The following is a 21,303-nucleotide window of genomic DNA, read 5'->3' on the forward strand; positions in this document are numbered from 1 at the left end:
ACCTTTGTTCTTTTGAAAATGCTACTGAAGCACGTGCAAGAATATTATTTAAAAAAAAAAAACAAAAAAACATTTAGCACGGAAAGAAGAGAAAACTAACTAAATATGCCGGTACCCCAATATTCAGCACATAAATAAACCAAATTAAATGTTATGTTTCAAAAAAATATGCAAAGTTAACGATAATACAGAATAAAAAGTTAGGCCATATTTCCTCTGACGACGAAACAAATTTTTGCCGATTTAAAAAACAAAAAAGTTATCGTTCGCTCCATTGGAAATACGTGATATTGTCAAAATGTTGTAAAATTCTTCGGAACAAAAGAATAAATGTATCAAAATATTTCATTCAATTGGAAATTTCCTCTCCAATATTTATTTCCTCACCCGAGCTGAAATTCCTATTTATTAATTTTTTCTTATGTTTTATAAACGTTCTATGAATATCACACGTTTTCATGATAATCAATATTTTGTATTTCCCCTAATTTTCGTAATCGAGAAATAACTACCCGCAATTAATTTAGATGCTTGATCATCCAACAAAAGAGCGTGAAAAAATATACGTGATTTTCTACGTATTTTTTCAAAGCTTTCTCAAGAAACTATGAACTAGAATATTTGGTAATAATTGTTGAGATATTCGAAAGAAATCTCTAAATTATTTCAACGCGACAGATAAAAAATTGTTCGATCCAGCTCCAATGATGTTTCGGTTCAACATTGTGACAATAACTTTCGAAATAATTATAACTGAGAAGCAGAGTTGATCAAACCTCAAAGTTTTTTTCCCAAAGGCAAAATTTCGGAATATGCGTATCCGATGATATTATATTCAATTGATAAAACTCATGCTGAGAAAAAATGATTAAACTGTTATGTTGATTGAGAATATTATCAATACGAAGATTTTGAAATATCTATGGCTGCACAAGTTTGATGGACGAGGAGGGGATGGTCGTTAGTATATTAAGCTTGTCGGCGTGTGTTAGCCAAAAAATTTAGTGGCGACGTCCATGCTGAACAACGATGAAGAAAGAAGGAAGAGAGAGAGAGAAAGAAAGAAAAAATAATATATATATATGCATAAGCTATTTCTCGCATCGCCTGTGCCGATGCCTCGAAGAGATCAAAGACGTCCGACGTCAGCCGCAAATCATTATAATTATCCTCGTACAGTTCGGTCGCGTTCACCACAAACGAGTTCAACCGATTTCTGACACGCCTATATATATGTTCAAAAAATATATGTACAAATATTACATGTAAAAATAAAGATATAAATGTTTGATCTTTTTTTATTAAGGCTCAATTATTTTGTTATTTCATTTTTTCGTGCTTCACTTCACTAGGTATTTATGGCACGTAGTACAGAAAATAGTTAAGTCAAAATAGAGAAGACCGAAAATAGAGAAAATCAATTAGTATTAGGAATTTTTTAAAATTATTTTAAAAAACGCATTTTTGAGGATTTTATCATTTGGAGCAATTAAAAGATGTGTGTATATGTGCGTGCCCGTGCGGAGATTAGATTTATTCAGTTAAATCTTAACCGTATATTTCACGCTTTTGACGCCGAAGATACGTAGGCGAGGATTCGGGGAGGCGGAGTTTTTCGAAAATTTATGTCGTTCGGCAAAACTCTCAGAGTGTTAAATTAACGGTCGTCTGAAATAGTCAACGTTAGTCCGCGAGTCAAATTTTTTGACTAATAAAAAACTTTCTGGGAAACCCCACGGTTTGAAAAAATCGATGTACGTTGAATATTCGCGTGCTATTCACGAAAATTATTCGAACCGATGAAAAACTAATAGAAGAGTTTTTAATTAGAACCAATTACAGAAAAAAATATGTGTCGATCTTTCTTTTTAATTGCCTAATTGGTACGTTAAATGACGGTTTTTGTGAATCATTCAAAAATTTGCAGTATTAAATATTTCATAGATTTCAGCAGCACAAGTTCGTTGTAAAAAATTACTTTTCGGAAATACTATAATTGATACATAAATCGGGACTGAAAAATGAAAAAAATTAGAATTAATCCTCAATCAGTAAAATATCGAAATAACCACGACAATGGTTTGCTACGCCATTGATCCAACCGGGATGCTGGGACTAATGAAGACGTGCCGGACCAGTCCGTCCCCTCTCTTCGTCCCTCCACTAGAGCTCCCGCCTTCCCGTATCTCCGTTTCTTTTTTTCATCTTCTCATTTTTATTTCTTTTATTCACTTTTTTCTCTCTTCAGTACTCCTTTCATTCTCGCGGGCATATATCTCGTCCGAGTTCGTCTTTCTATAACTCTCTCTCTCTCTCTCTCTCTCTCTCTCTCTCTCTCTCTCTCTCTTGCTCCGCTTTTTTTGCATTTATTTTCCCTCATTTCTTTCTTTTTTCCTCTTTCCTCCTCGTTCCTTTTCTAACCTCCTGATTATCCATAGTTTTCTCTCCTGAACCACTTCATTCTGAGCGAGACAGAAGTTTTCCCGCCGCTCGCTCTTTGGGGTACTGCACAGCTCTCTGCTTCTCTCGCTCCAAACATCTTGGAACTGGTTTCGAGGTCGAACCAAGATGGGATATACTGTGCTCCATGTTGTACACGCGTATATACATATATACGTTAAATTTATGTCGTGCTGACGCGATTGCAAGCCTCCAATTTAACTGGCAACTGTTTGTGGAAATTCAAACTTTGAATTGTAGTATGCATTGCAGTTGAGTTTGAACTCGTGTCTTATCTCCGATCCATTTTACTAATTTTTCTAGTCAAGAACTAATTTTCAATTCAATCATTTTGTCGACAAGGTTTGTCATCGAGGTAGATTCCCAAGCAATAGTTCAGCACATGGACCAGTTGTTGAGGTATTACCGGATGGATAGCCCAGCCGATAAATTGTACCTGATCGGAATTTCCGTACTTCGTGATGTAATAAAAATCTGAAAAAATTCAGCAACATTTGGAAAGTTATAAACTACAATTATCAACAATAATATTGCCCAGAAGTTATTAATAAATTGTTTAAATAAATAATTTTTTAACAATTTTACAGTAAACCCTTGTTTTTTTTACGAATCGAATGTTCGCATTTTTCTGAATGCTCATGATTTTTTTCAGAATTTTCGTGGATTTTTGAAATTCTCTTTTTTAAATTTTTTAAGTGGCTCTATTTATACATTTTTGATCTAGTAACCCTGAGACTTTTCAAAACTGATGGTAAATATGTCTTTTAAAACATATCCAAAAATCAAATTTTTAAAAATTTTTTTCAACATTTTTTCAAGAAATTTCAAAAATCCACGAAAATTCTGAAAAAATTCATGAGCATTCGGAAAAATACACACATTTGATTCGTAAAAAAAACAATAGGTCACCGCAAAATGATTGAATAATTAATTGTTTAAACAATGTGTTATTAACTTTTGGGCAATATTATTATTGATAATTGTTGTTCATAGCTTTCCAAATGTTGTTAAATTTTTTCAGATTTTTATTGCATCACGAAGTACGAAAATTCCAATCAGATATCATTTTTGGTCGAGCTATCCGATACAATGTTGCCATGCTAAACCATGCTAAAAACATAAAAAAATTCAAAAAGTTCAGAATTTTATAAAATTTGGTCAACATATTCTTTAGTGCCAAATTTGACAATATAAATTTTTTAGGAATACAGTCCGGGTATAAGAAATCTGCTTTAATGCGTAATTTCTCGATAACTAGGTAGAAGAAAATTTTGAAAAAAATTGTGTTTTCGCACTTGATGTTGAAGAACATTATCACCAAATTTGATCAATTTCTTAATATTTAGACTTTTGTATCGAAACTCCTTAAATGGAGCTCAACACTTTTTTGAGGTTATAGAATAGAGTCGACCTTTCGCTATCCCGATTGTAAACGAAAATAAACCTCAAACTCTAATTAACGACCTAACGGAAGAAGTTCGATTAAAAATATCGATTAAAATAATGTTTGTTTCAAGCATCTGACCTATTATCAAGCTTTTTTAATTGAGGGGCAAACTCTCCGAAGTATTCCAATATATTGCGGTCTTATTATATGTTCGTTGAATCAGAGAGACTCATGCTTCTACTACCGCAGGAAGTCTCATATTTTTCGTCGCATCATTCACAATGATTATGACGATTATTACGAGCGCGATGATGATGATGCTTTTGCCTCCGCGGTGGGACGTACAAAGACGAAACATTTATTTTCTTCGAGCAGTAACGAAAAGCTGCGTGACAACACCTGCACCATCGAGTAGGTTCATATATTCTTATGTCAAGAAAGAACGAAAGGGCGTACACCGCAACGGTAGAGCCGCGTCTTTGTCGAGGTATTAGGACCGTGACGATTTTTACCTTGCGTTAAAAAAACATGCTTCAGGCACGATAGAACCCTCTGAAGGTCAGGTCGCTTTTGCACTGGACTTGCTGACGCACGATTCGAAATAAAAAATTTGCGAGACTGCTAATCCGGCACTCGAGGAGCTGCCGAAAATTAATCCATTTTGCGCCAAAGGTTCTTGTCATCCGCTTCGCTCACAACGAAATTTCATTGGAGTAGTATAAACGAAAAATCGAGAAAATTTAGTCCAGTGAAAATTTCCAGTGAAAACGACGCTTTTGATGCAAGACTGCTTAAAAATACCAACAAACACCGTATACAAGTATACCGACACACGTGGCTTCAACGAAGTGGAGCCTCAGAATGTATAAAAGTGTTTTTGGTTCGTATCTATTTTGTCTTCCCGTTGTCATGGAAAAATCGTTTCGTATTCGAGTCATTGAACAAATGTCGTTATATTATTATATACGTGTTAAAATATTTGTAAATTTTGGTATGAGAATGAAAAAAACGGGTGCCTATAAATTCGGGCTGCTTACGGTCGGCAGCTTTTTTACTCCGCCTCCGAAAAGTGCCAGCTGTAGAAAATGAAAATGATATAACAGAGACAGAAGAAAAAAAGGGTTAGACGGTGGGGAGAGGTGTAGAAAGAACGTTGGAAAGGAAAGATAAGAGAGCGGTCGAGGCCATGCCATTCAGAGAAAGAAGAAACGAGAGCGACAGAAATTAATAAAAATAAAATGAAAAAAATTGCTGTAAGAGGTTTACGTTTCGCTTCGTCTTTCTCTCCTCCACGATGTTTGCCTACTTCTTTTGGCTTTCTTTCTCGCGCACGCAGTTCCCAGGAAGGTCGAAGGAGAAAAAGCGATGTATTTTCCTGTCTCTCTCTTCCCTTCACTTTCGGCTTGAGACTGTCCCGCTCCCTCTTTCTATCGTCAGAAATTAAGTTGTTAAGATGCTGCCTCGGGCGTAGCCAAGTAAAAATAAAAGAACGGAACCATAATGGCGGCTCTCTCGTGACCGGCTTCGTTCTCGCCCCTTATGTTCTTCGTCTTTTTTCTTTGTATACATGTATATAGATAGATATACATTTGCTTCGATTTTCTATGTTTCAAGATAAATGTTTTTTTCCCCATTTCGAAAATGTTGCTTCCGTCGTGTTCAAGTATGTATTATTTTTTATTTCTGTTTTATAATGTTGTTTCTATCGATTTTTTTCATTTCTTCCCTCCCCATTATCCCACCGTGCAAAGCATACAGTGTGAAATAAGTTTCAAGCTACCGCACAAAGTTGCGTATAGCACCAAAAGTCGTTTTGACAATTCGATTAATCCAAACGAGCTTACTAGCGAAAAACCGACACCTCTCGATTTCCTCGTAAAGTTATAATAATTTCTTCAAGCTTAAACCCGAGTCAAACTCCTCGTCAAGTTTGGTTCAAAAATATAAAGGCATTCCCGAAGGAATCGATGAAAAGTTCGACAAATGGCAGCCATGTATTTCTAATCTAAAAACCAGATCGCAGACTCCATTTTTCGTACGATATGGCGATGAATGGACCGAATGACACATAGAAATCTTGAGTATGAGCGTGAAATGACGTGGTGACTTAATCACTCTCGGTAAGCTCGCGAACAATGCGCATTCAATGATCCACGGAATCAGTTATAGCCGCGCACAACGGATGTGATGGATTCTTGTGAATAGCCATTCGGTATCTTGGGAAATGAGAAAGTGAAGAAAGTATGCTTATAAATAATCGAAGAAACTACTGGAGAGGCGGGAAAAAAATAAAATGGCGAGCGATGGGAAGCAACAGGGACGCTGAAGCGGGGAGTTCCTTGGGAGCTTCTAAAGAGTCGTCACTACTGGCTATCTAATTATTATCCATACCAAGAAACTCGTGATGTCCATTTCTTAGTTCCCCGAAGTGTTTACTCCGAAATTGCTCAAGAATGGAAACTTGCCTGATGGGGTGAGGAGGCAAGAGGGCGGCAGTGGTGGTGGGACACAAGAAGGGGGCTCATGTCTATTTCTACTTGCTTTAGTGCCGCCCTAAATGGACCATAACCGAAGAATTTAATCTGTAATGAGCTCGTTCGATGCTCCTTCGTTTCCTGTATAACCGCGGTGGTCTTCGGCATCATTCGTCATTCTTTTCATCTTTTATAAAACCCGAATGAAGTTCACCGATCTCTCGGTGGCATGTGATTCGCCACGTGGAACTCGCAAATTCATCGTCTCGCTGCGTCACGAGTTTCATCCGAAAACCCCTTTTTATCGCGCGACATAGTAACCGTCACGAATTCTACCATTTTGATCGCCTACGGTAGGCAACTCGATGTTCGAAGTCTTCTCACGTTCACCATTCGGAAACTGTGCTTCATTACTATTTTTTCCATTCTTATTTCTCATCGTGCTAATTGTATTTCGTCAAAAAAATCAATCAAAGTTCTGACAGTTGCTTCAGCTCGAATTCTGTTTCGGTTAGATATTTCTTGCGAAGAATGAACGCATCATAATTTTCGGATGATTGCATTACAGACGAAATTATTTCTGAATCGATGAAACTTTCAACTGTTCTCATGCGAAAAATTCTCAAGACAAGTCATTCCATATATGTTTACTGCGAGAGGCGATTGCGCGTGATATCCACCGTGTAATAAGAAAAGCAAAACCTGCTTCCATCGAGAAAACAAGGGCGTTTACTCTTGCGCGATATCCGCATTGTAGATTCACATTTTTAGAGTGGAGTATAATTACTTTCGTATAAAGGGGTGATTTCGTTTTGTGCTTATAGTTGTAACGGCCGCGTATTTTTCGACCCTTTTTTCTGTCCTTTTTTTACGTTTCTTCGACACTTTAAGATACGAATTATGAGAGAACGAATAAGATTCACGACATCCTGTTGTTGATACATGGACGAAGAAATGGGCTGCTCCTGAGAAAAATCTACAGGGTGTTCTTTCACAACCATCAAGATCAAGAGTATATCGTAATAAAAAAATGAGTGATAAAAAAAAACTGTTCTCAGTGGTCCGAAACGCTTTTTGAACGATCGATAAGAAAGCACGATGAAATTTCAGTATGAACCGCGTCAAAAAGCTATTATTTACCTCCACTTAAGGTAGGAGTCGCGCGACAATCGATATTAGACGAACTCGTGATTTTTAAATTATATCATTTTTACGTGATAAACTTTCATATGGCTAAAGGATTTAATAGGTTACCGAAGATTATATCAAGAAATTTACGGTCAAAAATAGAAATATAACACGGCATCTTATGAGAAACCCATCCCGCCAACACTATGATTACAGAATTCATTTCCTTATCGATTAGATACAGTTTATGTTAAAATTGCTCTTCATAGATAATGTTATAAAGATTCCCATGTGACCATAAAAATATAGGGCCATCGACTCATTCGAAGAAAATTTTTAAAATAATCTCGATGAAAACTCAGAAAATGGCAGGAGATCGACTGCCATGAAGTGGCTCGATATACTTGGCAACGTTAAGAATGTATTCGTGATAGCCGGCGAGTTTGGAAGAGGACATCTTTCGACTGTCAGGTGAGAAGAGAACCGACATATATATGTATATATTGAAAAACCGAGTCAAATAAGCAATCATAAGATATTTCTAAACATAAATTATTAAATATGATCTTGTATAAATTTATACGAATACAGTTTAAATTGCCCTAAGATTTATTAAATAGAGAAAACCTTTCTTATAACTTATTTTATTTCGATGATTAATAAATAGTCATTTAACCATAGAGTCGCGCGACTCTTACCTTAACTTAGATAGTCAGAGCAAAGTTCGAAACATAATTCGAGGATCGTTGTTTTTGTTTTTCTCAAAACCCAACTATTTTTGTCTCGATCGCGATTTCTTTGCCAAAGCGTATTCTTCCGAACAGCATGAACATTTCAAATAAGTCACCCTGTATGTGTTCAAAGAGAGCAAAGACAAAAAAGAAAAAAGAGTGGAAGGTGCAAAAAGATGCGAAGACTCTCGCACATATAACCGAGCAGGGAAGCATAACGTGTAAATCTCGAAATAAATTATGGCCGCGGATTCTTTGGAGCTTGCTTGAGACGCACAGACCTAAGAAATGCGTTGGCCTTTAAGCAGGTGTGCTAACCGTGTCGTATCGGTACTATCTGTATTAATATCATGCACGAGTTGAGCCATAAGGACAGAAAAATAAAGGCGTAGAGAGGGAGAGAGCAAAAAAGTATGCACATAGAGTTGGAATCGTTCGTTACAGCAATACGAGCATATATCGTCGATTTACACGCCTTTATAAACTCGTACACATGCAGAGTCGTATGTACATTTAAGAAGGTGATGTATAAATTCCTCGTACGTCCGATCACTTAAATCTGATAGCATAAACGCGGTACAAGGGTGTACCTTCGTAAGGATTAAATTGATGCCGATTCCTATGTATTATGTTTACAATATCAGAAAATCCGTTGAATAAAATCACAATAATAATCATAATAATAATAAATGAAACATTTTTAACGACGTACTTACTTAAAGGATATTATTTTATATAAGATGCAAACATGGAGATGTAAGTAACGCTTTATTGTTATTATCCCAGAATACGAAGCGACATATTTTAGCGATGAGAATTATCGAGACACGAGCATTGATATCAAGAGCATTCTGATCGCGAAAGTGTTCTCGAACTCTCGGCATATTCTTTTCCAGCTGAAGAGCTGAATTCGTTTGGATACGCCGCTTTTATCGATGTCGGCTTCCGCCAGATTCTCAGTGCCGACGTACTTTATTTTTCTTTACTTCTCAATTAGTTGTGTCGTATTCTCTCAGCTCCGCGAACGTGTTTTGTGCAGCTTCGCAGCACATATTTTCGTCACGATACTCTCTCCGGAACCCGTGACGAAGGCAAAAGTGGTAAGAAATAGAAGAAAGGATGATATAAGACACAGCCGGCGAAGCAAGACCTCTCCTGTAACGTCTTCGGGACGCAGCTGCTCGACCAGAAACACACCGCAATGGAGCTTGATATGCTTCGAAGGGATCTCAAACAGTCAGCACTTTATCGGACCGATGTAGTTACGAGAAATCTACTGAGACTAAGCCCGGTGTGAAGTGTCGTCAGGCTTTGACTCTCAAGCAAAACTCGGAAAAAATATATTTGGAGCTTAATTTTGAGCAAATATTGTAAATTGACAAAATCTTCAATAATATCGCTGTGCTTATTGGCGCAGACACATCGATAAGTGGACGCCAACCTCCATCAGTAACGGCCTTTGCCTCGAACGTACAATGATTGAGGTAGCAAAGCAAGGAACAAGGTACAGGATGATGTGAAGAAAAAAATCAGAAAGCAAGGCATGCTGGAAGAGAGAAGGAGACAGGAAACATAAAAAGAGATGGGAATAAATAAAAGAAGCTGCTCAGGCGGCACGTAGAGAGTCTACACTGACAGATACATCTTTATTGTTGAGTGGAGACCGAATCACGCGGCCAAAAACTCTTGCGGTCGAATTTACGCAGAACGAAAGAGACCAGTGAGTTCTCATTCGCTGACGGAATGGGTATGTAGCTTGGTTGGACCACGAGAAATCGTCGATAGGAGGGGGGCGACAGATTTGAAAATTTTTCAGTTATTCAACAACTTTCCAGCCATTTTTCCATACGACGAATTTTAAAAAATGTTGATTTCGATGGAAATTATAACAGCATCAACGGGGATGGAGCTTTTTTAACCACACAACGATGACTGAAATATCCGTGAAGGTTGAAGTAAATTTATAGAACGAGAGTCAAAAGTTTGCTCAAGCTTTGATTTATATTTTGTATTTTTAGAGGAATACAATGAGATGAACATCTCACGGCTGCCCGTCCCCGTGAGGCTTCTACGAAAAACAGCAGCGTGCTGCACCTGCAACAGATAGAAAATGATCGAGGGACGAGAAAGGGTATAAGGCAGAAAGGAAGAAAGCTGTATGATTACAGGCACAAACAGTGATCGTGGACAAGTAAGAGCGAGAAGAAAAGGGTGAGGAGGTGGAGAAAAGAAAGAGAGAGAGAGAGAGAGGCTCGAGGAAGGGAGAAGAAGGAGGAGAAGGTTATGACGAGATGGACGTATAAATCAATGGATGGAGGGTTCGTGCTGTGGCTTTTCTCGAGTCTCTTCGAAGTGAGACATCAAGCGAGATGGGTTTGGAGCTGACGATGAGGACGAAGAGGTGAGCGAGAGACCGGCATGCCTTCACGACGACTGTTCGCTGACGCCGTCGGCCGGAAAGGTGTGTAAAAACGAGACTTGGGCGGTTCTTTGAGGGCGGAGAACGCGTTCGCCTCGGGGCTTCCCCTTTCCTCTTTTCCCTCATCCCGCTTCGCCAACATCGTAATTTACATTTTTCAACGGTCCTCTTTTTATCCTCTCGGATTCTCTCTCGGACATCTTGACCAAGAATATTATTTCGCGCTCGGTTGACCTCGATGCAATTGCCACGGAATGGAAACTTGGGTGGCGTCAGGAAATAACAACAGAAAAACCCGAAAGGCTCAATGAAAAGATAAAGATGTTTCAGGACTTAAAGAAATGTGCGGTTTTATTGTCCGATAAAAACAATCGGTTGAGAAAAAATGAAGGTAGGCCATACTGAACTGAACGCTCGAATCGGTCTGTGCACAAAACCCGAGTGGACTTCAGACTCAGTGAAGGTGAAGGTTCATCTACGGTGTATCGTGGAAAAATTTATCTTTGCAGACACGAACATTCTCGTTCGCTGGACAATAAACGCAAGAATCCGGAAAGCAATAAACTTCCAGCAACCCTTCCAGAACCTGCTAAATTTGGGAGGCCTCTCATTAGAACTGCTTGTGAATGTCCTTCATTAACACCCCCAAATCAAAGTGGTTAAACAAATTCGAAGACCTCGTGCCACGAACATACGGGTTGAATGATCATTTGGGCCGCAACGATCCTAATTACGAACCCAAACAGTGGCAAACGATCCAGAAGTGATGAATGTGCACACGGTATTAATCTTAATGAAGGCTAAGTGTTAGACAACTGGAAGGTGCCATAAATTCATCAAGCACCCGCATCTGAATATAACTACAAAGAATATGGCGGGATTAAACGGTTGTGTACACGCGGTCATTGGTGGACACACGGACACTTTTAGATTGCATAGTTTATGAGCAGGCTCATGGTATCGAAATCATGAGCAGTTAAGGCTCCGACTACGCAGCGCATGGAATCCTCTTCTTAATTTCTTGCGGTCGTCTATTTGTCCCGAACGAAATGAACTGAATTGACATCGCCATGAGGAGTTGAACGGATTCCGCGTAAAGGTTGGAGAATTATTTATTACCAAGAAATTGTCTCGCGACGCGATCAACGATCCTCGAAACCACGTGGACGGTAGTTTATCTATAAAGGCTGCATGGACTTGGCGGAAAATGTTCATTAGACTGCGTCGTTCGTCAACCTTTAACTTAATGGTGGGATGTAACACTTTGAATTCTGGTACAAACATTTAAAAAAACTTGTAAACACTTTTCGTTATCTCAGGCGTTCATCTTAAGGAAGTTGAGGCATTAGAAAGAAAATGATGTCATCGCTTTTAAAGCAATTGCATCTTATAAAGTGAAGTGTAAAACAAAATCAGTTAAATTTTCAGGCAGTTTAGGAGCGTCGTTGCTGAGAAAAATCAATAATAATTTGGGCCAAATAACATATAACCTTATGGAAGTTAAGGAGGGTGGATCGCGACGATACAATGTTGCCATGCTAAACCATGTTAAAAATATGAAGAATTTCAAAATGATAAGAATTTCGTAAAATTTGGTAAATGTATTCTTTAAAAATATATAAGACAATATACATTTTTTTAGATTTTTCTACCACATAGCTCTCGAGTAATTCAGCACTAAAGTTCACGTGTATAAGCATAGAGTTTACATATATACAGTTATACATCTCGTGCACAAGAACTTGGATTTAACGCTCAATTATTCGATAACCATGTGGTGAAAAAATTTGAAAAAATTGTATTTGTATACTTGATGTCAAAGAATGTTATCACCAAATTTGATCAAATTCTGATTATTTTGATTTCGTGATCCACCCTCCTTAAGGAGTTTCGGTACAGGCGATACAATGTTGCCATGCTAAACCATGCTAAAAACAAAAAATTTCAAAAAGTTCAGAATTTAATAAAATTTGGTCAACATATTCTTTAGTGCCAAATTTGACAATACAAATTTTTTAAGATTTTTCTTCTACGCAGTTATCGAGTAATTGATCACTAAAGTTCACGTGTATAAGCATAGCGTTTCCATATATATAGGTATACATTCCGAGCATAAGAAATCTGCTTTAATGCGTAATTACTCGATAACTAAGTAGAAGAAAATTTTGAAAAAAATGGTGTTTTCGCACTTGATGTTGAAGAACATTATCACCAAATTTGATAAATTTCTTAATATTTAGACTTCTGTACCGAAACTCCTTAAGACACATTCAGTGACGTCTCCGTAAAAAATGGTGCTAAAAATATGAAATTTTTGGGCAACACAAGCAAGGCTTGCTGAATAATGTCAATTTTTTTCAGATTTATTAGGAGATTTGCTGAGATTATATTATTAATAATGTGTTTCCCGTGCAGTTTTTTGAGGCTAGGATCGTCACCGTCCATGTTTTCGACTTTTTTTTCTCGACTCTTCTTTAAAGTGTATGTAACGTTGCAAAACTGTAAACTGGCCTAACTTTTGAAAGGTACAGGTCATAATTTTCGGTTAAAAATAATGACTGTACGGCGTCAACTTACTTAAGCAGAGAGACTGTTTTACTGGTTTAGAAGAAAACTAATGCAAAATTTTATTTTCAAGTGACTTTGATTACCTGCTTTTATCGAATTACATGAATTGACACAGCATTTGAAAGGGAGTTTTTGAACTTTCGAAAACATTTCGTATCACACTTCATCTAGGATTTTTACATATGTAAAGGGTCACAAAGTTGGGAGTTAGTGCATGAAATTCGTGGGATTCTATTGAAAAAGAGTTAAAACTGACTCAAGAGGTTTTAAGGTTCGTTTTCTCCCGCCGGAAACTGGATGCATTCGCTGAGTTGTACCAAAAAGACGAAACAGGCATTTCCAAGCCTGGAAATGCCAAGAGAAGTAGTACTCTGTGCAAAATAAGCTTCGGTACGATATAAGCAATGAAAGATGAGAATGCAAGTGTACTAAGCGATCCGCGGAGGACGGCGGAGAAGAGATAAAAAAAGGTGGAGGCGCGAGGACTGCCATGCGAGCTGGTAACCGATGTAAAAATTCAGATTCACAGGCGATAGAGGAAAAAGGAGAAGGAAGTGAGAGCTGGAGGTTGAAAAAGAGAATGTACACGAGTAGCGACGCCGATATCTCGACTCGAGGATCTTATAGTAGAACGACGTCGAGGAAAAGAAAGAAAAAAGCGCGCGAGAGAGAGAGAGAGAAAGAGAGGGAGGAAGGGAACGAGTCAAAAAGCTGAGAACAAGTAGTGAAAAAGCGAGAAAATCAAGGGAGCGAAAATATAAACATAGGAACGTGTAACCAAGGGAATGAGGAGCGAAGGAATGAGAAGACGAAAGAAGGCAAGAAATCTCCTTTCCAAGGGTCCCCACGGCGAAGGCATCCTCAGCCGCGAGAATATGCGCGAGACCCCAATGGAAAAAGCGAAGAAAAGAATATGCTGTGCCGGAGCTGTTGCTCTGCAAGAGCAAAAGAGAATATAAGAAAAGAGATCGAGAGCAGAGACGAAGGACCTAAAGAGAATAGCTGAGAGCACCTCTCACTGACTTTACTCCTTTTTTCTCTCTCGAATATTTTTTTCTCTTTTGCTCTCGCCGCATGTGTTAACCAGCGGGTCCAGCGGTGTCGGCGTCCCAATTCGATACATCCTGTTTAGTTGGCGCGAGGAACCATCTCTGCAGCAGAAATAAAGTGAAACACCCGGACAATACTCCCATTGTAATTTCTATTGGCCCTGTGTTCTTTCCTCCAAAACAACATCCAGGTCACGAAACTTTCGAAGCGACTCGACTAAATCAAAACTTCGAGCCATTTATCTAAACTCTTCGCCAATACCTCTTCCAACACGCCAGGGAAACAGGATTTTGGAGAACCTAAGATAAATACGAAATGAATAGCAATAAATGAAACAAAGACTTCTAGAAACATTGCAAGACCACTTCAGCTCGAAACCCCTTCGATCGAGGATCAATACGAGTGTCTGCGCCATTGGAACCTAGCGTAAAACTTGTCACGGGATAAATTACCTTAGCTCACGACAAAGCGCCGAATAAGAGCAAAACAAAAAAAATGCTCACGTGTATGTTTGAACATATATCTCTATATATCTGTATTCAAATGTGAGTATCACAAGTAAGGCTCTTTCAGAGCAATCAGACATTCAAAATGGCCGTCTTGAATCCAAAGAGCTCTGTGGTTCGCGCGGGTCCCCGTGGGTGTTGAAAAGGCCCCGAAGGCCATTCGGTGTATGTATCCATCCACGAAGCGTTAAATCTCTTGGGGGAATACCACTCGGTTCCCTGGGGCGAGAGTCTCGTGAGTCTGTTATGCTCTCACTCCTGATACATGCTCCGGAGGCTTCTACCCCAGAATGTAAAATAGTACATGCGTCTTTGAAACTTTTTTTCTTTCTCGTTAGTTACACAAAATCCTAAGATTCAGCTCTATGAAGAAACTGTGAGTGAAGTTTCAATGGGAAAGCTGGAAAAGTTGAACATCAGACTTTCCGGAGCTCCAGCTCATCGAATTCTAAAACGAAGAATAATAATGTACTTTTAGGTAGGGTTCAATATGCCAAATAACCAAGTTGTAGAACGGTCGATATTTGGAAATTTTTAAAGTTGTCGTATCAGATTGGATAAAAATAAGCAATTCGAAAATCTTATTTTCGATCGACTATTTAGCAGATTGCGTGTTTAATCGAATATTCCTTATTTGAATTCGTATTTATACGAAAATATATATTTCGATAGTTTTCATTTCGAATGCAATTTTAACAGACGTTACGAATGTCAGAAGTTTATATTTTCGAACTCAAAATGGAGAGTAGTTGTTTTATAGACAGACCAGATATAGAGTGGCAAAAAATTGAATTTCGAGCCTATAAAACTTATAGATATGCAGAATAGCGATGGCCCGAAAAAGCGAAAATCAAAATGGCGATATTTGAAATTGGAGATCACCAGTCTGAGTACGCGAGTGAGTGAGACGCGTCTATTTTCAGCTCCGCTGCATTTCTTTATTTTAATCAGTCGACTTTCTAACCTTTCGCTATTTCGACCCTTCGACTTTTTGGTATTTCAGTATTTCAACCTCAGTACTATTTGGTCTTTCGTTATTATATTTTCGAAATTGTGAATATTCACAGTATTGCTGATTGTAGTAATTTATGAGTCGAAAGAGTGATAGTTGAATTTTCGGAAAATCGATATTTTAATCGTCGTTCTATGAGCGATTGTCACGTTCTATTTTCGACGTAAACGTGCTTCGAACCTTGTAGTTTCTGCTTTATTTATTTTCAACATTCAAAGCTCTAGTCGAATTTATCCGTCCCATCCGCCCTTTTTTCTTTGACGGACCATTCTCGAGATATGAATCAAAAAATATCAGTGGATGGCTCGGCGTTGTCACTGTTTCTACCCCCTCCTACTTTTTATCGGAAAGTCCAAAATTATGATCATTCAACAAATTAAAAACTAGGCATTCTAAGATCAAAGAGAAACGAAGCTTTGGATTCTCCACTGCAGTATTTCCTGATTGGTCTATTTCAAAGAGCTGCAGCACAATTCACGAAAAAGTTTAGAGGGATTTAGCCTGGATATTCAACGCTAAGATCAATCGTAGTGTATCCAAGGAACCCGAACATTTCACCACGTCATGACGCCTACCCGAGACACCGGAACATCAATAAGAAAGCTTTCTCCATGGACCGACCTTTGCGAGTACACAGGAATAATGATTGTCCAGTGGGAAGAATAGAAATCCGGGAAAAAGCGAAGAGGAGGACGCGACTGAAAGGAATGGCAGACCTTTGTCCGAGAAGGAATCCTCAATTGAGACGTTGATGCTTGGGAAGGTATACGGTCCAGTTCTTCGCAACGATTATTTCTAACATCATCTCTCCACGCTGGGAGCAGAAAGGACTTGGCGTAAAACTCTCTGAACTATTTATTATTGGTCTTTTAGAAGGATTTATGTCTTCCCAAACCTGTTGAAAAGACGTACTCAGAAAAGCGTGTAATATCTTAATTCGACAGGCTTTTCACGTGTTTCTTCACAGCGGCTACACGTTTTTACCGATTAACAAAGTGATGTCCATCCGAGCGTGCCCATCCCTATGCTTAAGCGTGCGAAGCTGACTCTGCGCCGATGAAAAATTGATGTCACCAAATCTTGTCCAACCATTTTAGGAGCGTGAACAACATCTCGAAACGTTGTTAAAATAGTTGAATCGCTCTTTGGACACAAAAAAGAGTAGTACACCCGTAATTTCGATGGTCGACACCATCAATTTGGCTGGTAACCTGACCACTTCATTTCACGTCAACTTTCATTCTAATGACAAGTTTCCAAACGTTCGAACCAATGTTCGGCTTAAGAAGTACCGGTTAACGAATCCATTTAGCGTTTTTTTTTACAGACCAAATGTGTATAACGGGCGCGTGAAAAGAGCCCGTAATTTAATGTAATTCTAGTTATCCGAGAACTCTCGAGTTTCGGTCCATCAGCAAAATGACCTTTTGAGCCAGAAGGCCTTTGAAAATCAGAAAACACATTATTCCTCCGTTTCCCACTGCGCGCAACTGACCTGCTGTTGCTGTTTCTCAAAATCTGGGATCGTCGATGCACTGCATTTTCCAATGTATCCCAATAGGGTATCCCATTAAAAAGTGCCTTCGTTTTTAGGAAATTGTTAAAAAGACTGTTTCCAATAAACATCAGTGATCCATCCTTTTTCCCCCTAACCACATAAACTTTTATCCGAGACTTTTCTCATCGTCGAGTCAGAAATGGAAGCCCGAGCAAATGTTAACAGAACACCCAGTATATGAATTGTGAGGAGATTTCTTTTACAACTGCGATGCCATACGAGCAAAGGACAGATCCGATTGCACGCACTGGGACCTTGTGAAGTCCAAAGGCAGAGTAGAACTTTTTTGGACAATGGTACTGGCCTGTGAATACGGGGCTTTTTCGCTTCTCGTTCGAATGACCGTTTCGCTCCTTGACGTGCTAGACAAAGCAAGAGCATGACGGTTCATATGTATAGGGAAAAAAACAGGCACGCAGCATCTAATAATTGCTGGCTTGAATTCCCTACGTATACCTACAGCTGTCAGTGAACATTGCTGAAGGGAAAGCGGCCAAGTTCTTCAAAAGATTTCGTTCTTCTTGGCCAAAAGTTTACGAAGAGGTGGATTTCTTGAATGTGCCGAATTCAATATCAAACAGACATGAAAAGAGAATAAAGTAAGAAAGACTATTCAAAAGGGGTGTAATATCCTGGGATGAAAAAAATCATGGTTTGAGACCGTTCAGTCTCTTCCGTTCAATACTCGAATTCCTGGCTCCCAATGTTTTTTTCAAAACAATAAATAATGAAAAAGTTATTTGAACCACTTGAAAATGCTCACGTTCAACACTTTTTCTGAAGTCACTATTCAGACGACAAAACGGGGGGAAAAATGGATGCCAAGAAGGAGCAGGACGGAGCTCTCTTCATCTTTTTGGAGATAAGAAAACGCTACTAGCCACTTTGTAGTCCATGCGAGCAGGCCCAATTTTATCTCAACCGGAAATCGTGACCCTCCAATCAAAGACGTGACGCGACGTTACGACGTTTATTCCAAAATATCTTCATCGGACTTGGGCACTATTTACATTTTTCAACAGAGTTTATTTATTTATTTTTTTTAAATGATTAATTTTTATTACGCTATCAATGTTTTTATCAAAAATTACGAATCGTGTTTGGAAGAGAAGCTAAAAATGATTCCTGGGAAGACATCCTGTTACAGAATTTTCTTCGCGTCATTGGCGGTTACGATGTAGTTACGCCGAGTCGTCTCTCGGTGTTCTCGGCCTACGCAACTAGTGTGATGATGTTTATGTATGCTTGTTCTCCAGTCGGCCCGGATAAAAATGCATCCGCACGCAGTTATGCGCTTCTCTCGTGCTGGTTGTTGATGTCTCCCACGTGTGGGCAGTTTCTATCGCCCGTGAGGGAGTCAGAGTATACTATAAGCCTATCAAAGTTGCTCTTGCCTATCACAATAATTAAAAGCCAGTTGAACGAGATTCTACTCCCTCCCCCGTGCCCTCGCTCGTGCAAAATACAACTCGAATATCTGCCTTGATTGCGATCGTGTTTTTAATTATCCTAAATATCCAATTACAATGTTGCAAATAATGTAGCAAAAATCAATGAAAAGGAATGAAGATAACAAAATATGTCTAGGATTCTTGTATTCGTTTATTGGTAGTTGTCATTAGATTCATGATTATTGCCTGGAAGTCATCGACGTTTAGAAGTCTGGAAACTGCGAGCTCTTATTCTGTGAGAGCCTCAAAGATCATCGAGATAATAATAGTGTCTCAATTATAAAATCTACGGACTTTTCGATTCACCATATCGAAAATATTATTATTATTATTGAAAAAAAAGAAAAATATGTTTGAAAAAACTTTTTACGACTGTTAGAAACAAAAAGACAATATCGAATATCTCTTCATCGATACTCTCGTTTATTGTAGCCGAACGTTTATCTGTTGGCGAAAGGATCTATTAAAAGATTCATATCGCGATCCGCTGACGAGATAATGCCGAGAGGATGGAGAAAAAGAGAGTCAAGAAAGCGAAAAAACGATGAGTGGACACGTGTGCGACGTTTCTGCTCAATAAGCGAACGTGACTCGACGAGTTCCGAGTGAAGAGTAAAAAAACTCATTTTCCTTTTACGATTATTCAAGTCGTAATTGCTATTATAGATTGTGGTAATTCACTTTATCATTATTTATTCATTCCATGCCATCGAAAGCTTATTTTTCCCAACACAATTTATTGCAGTCATTTCCATTTATTTTATAGTTTTTGTATTAGTTTTTATGTGTTGCAGTTGAATTATAAACACGAGATTGACGACGAAAAAAATGTACGAGAGACATCCAGTTTTATTGTGTATTATCATTGGATTCACCATTTTTTTGTTTCTTCTGCTACTAAAGTCTGAATTTCAGAACTCAATTAACACGCATGCGTGAATTCTATTGCCAAAACGATCGAAACCATCTCCTTGTAGGAGGACGTAGGTAGCGAACGTGGGTGGACCGGATAGAGATTCATCCTGATGTCCAATGAATGGACACAAGGAAGATGGCCAAAGTAACAAAACGTTAAGAGGAGCCTTACGGAGGTATAAAATAATTTGAGAACTTGGCAAAAACAAAGAAAAATTGTACGAAAGCACTGCGTAAAAATGAAATATCGCATTCGGAAAATTCAGTTTCATCTCAGTGCACATTCTTGAATATCGCTACAAATTACATTGTAAGTATTCATGTGACTGTTCCCGGCTCACTGCAAGAGCTCAGTCGACCCTCGAAGTCGACTTTTTGTCGATTCTTTTGTGCTCACCTTTCGGCTTGGACTCAGCGGCGAAAGATGAAACGAATCATCTCGGCTGTCGTCGACGAACGGTGCGAGGTTTTCGCTCCTGGTTACATCGCCGGAAACGAGTGGTCAATCTCTCGTTCCGGGAATATAATCGTCGTTACGAACTTTTCGTTCATCATACGGCGGGCCGCCGCCGCTACCAATCCTCTTTGCACAACTTTTCTCTTTCTCAGGTTGCTCAGGCAGGATTGGAGGACATCAGGGCTTTCGGGATACAACCAATTAGGAGGGATTTATAGGAAGGACGCCCCCCCCCCTCCCGTTCCTCACTCTCCATCTCCGTTCTCATCTTTTCCATGCCTCAGGCGATTATTGGACTCTCTCACACTCTCAAAGACAACTTTGCTCTCCACTAATACTCGCGAGTCCTACTTCTTTACTCACCTTCACACATTGCGCGAGCCATCTTTCTTTCTTGAGCAGCCAATGGACCCCACCAACCAACAGCTTCCGCTCTCGCCCTTTTACTCTTTTTATGTACCGCGAAACACTCGCCACCCGAGAATACCCTTATCTCCGGCACAACGAAAGATCACCAATTTAGCAACAGTTGGCAAAAAAGAGGCTAATTACCCGTGGGGATTCCGCGGAAACATCATTACTCCGAGCACGGGTTCGCGAAGATCATTATCTCAAGCTCTTTCAACCCGGGGTTAAAAACGTATTAGACTCATGTTGCCGGTCAACAACTTCACTCCCCAGTTGATTTCCGTTATTAATCATATTAACTGAGCTCGGAACAATGGACGCTTTTCCGACGTTCCTAATGACGCTGGTAAAAATTACTCAAACCAAAGGAGGGAAACGATGACGCTGTGCAGTATAGCAGTTGATCAGGTTTGCATGTTTACAACTGTACGCGCTGACCTAGTCGCGCGTTCTAAAATCGAAAACTGTATTTCAAACTTTAGGATCCACACTTGTATAAACAGAGCAAATTAGCAACGATCTTCAAAATAAAAGAAATGAATCTGTGCACGTGAGAGTTTCCCGCGTTAGCTCCTTCGTCGTTTATTTTTGAATCCTCGTAGTTTCTCGTTCTTCGATGATCGAAGCGCCGATCCCGCGTGACGTCTTAATGAAGCAATCACGAAGCCAACGTGGAGCACGTACAATGGTTATAGTTAACGATCTTGCTGGATCTCGCGGCTGAATCTCCGATCGAGAGGAAAGAATAAGGCAGAGGGGACGAGAACATTGGATGGGAA

The sequence above is a fragment of the Venturia canescens genome, chromosome 6, assembly GCF_019457755.1.
Source record: "Venturia canescens isolate UGA chromosome 6, ASM1945775v1, whole genome shotgun sequence".
Classification (NCBI taxonomy): Eukaryota; Metazoa; Arthropoda; class Insecta; order Hymenoptera; family Ichneumonidae; genus Venturia; species Venturia canescens.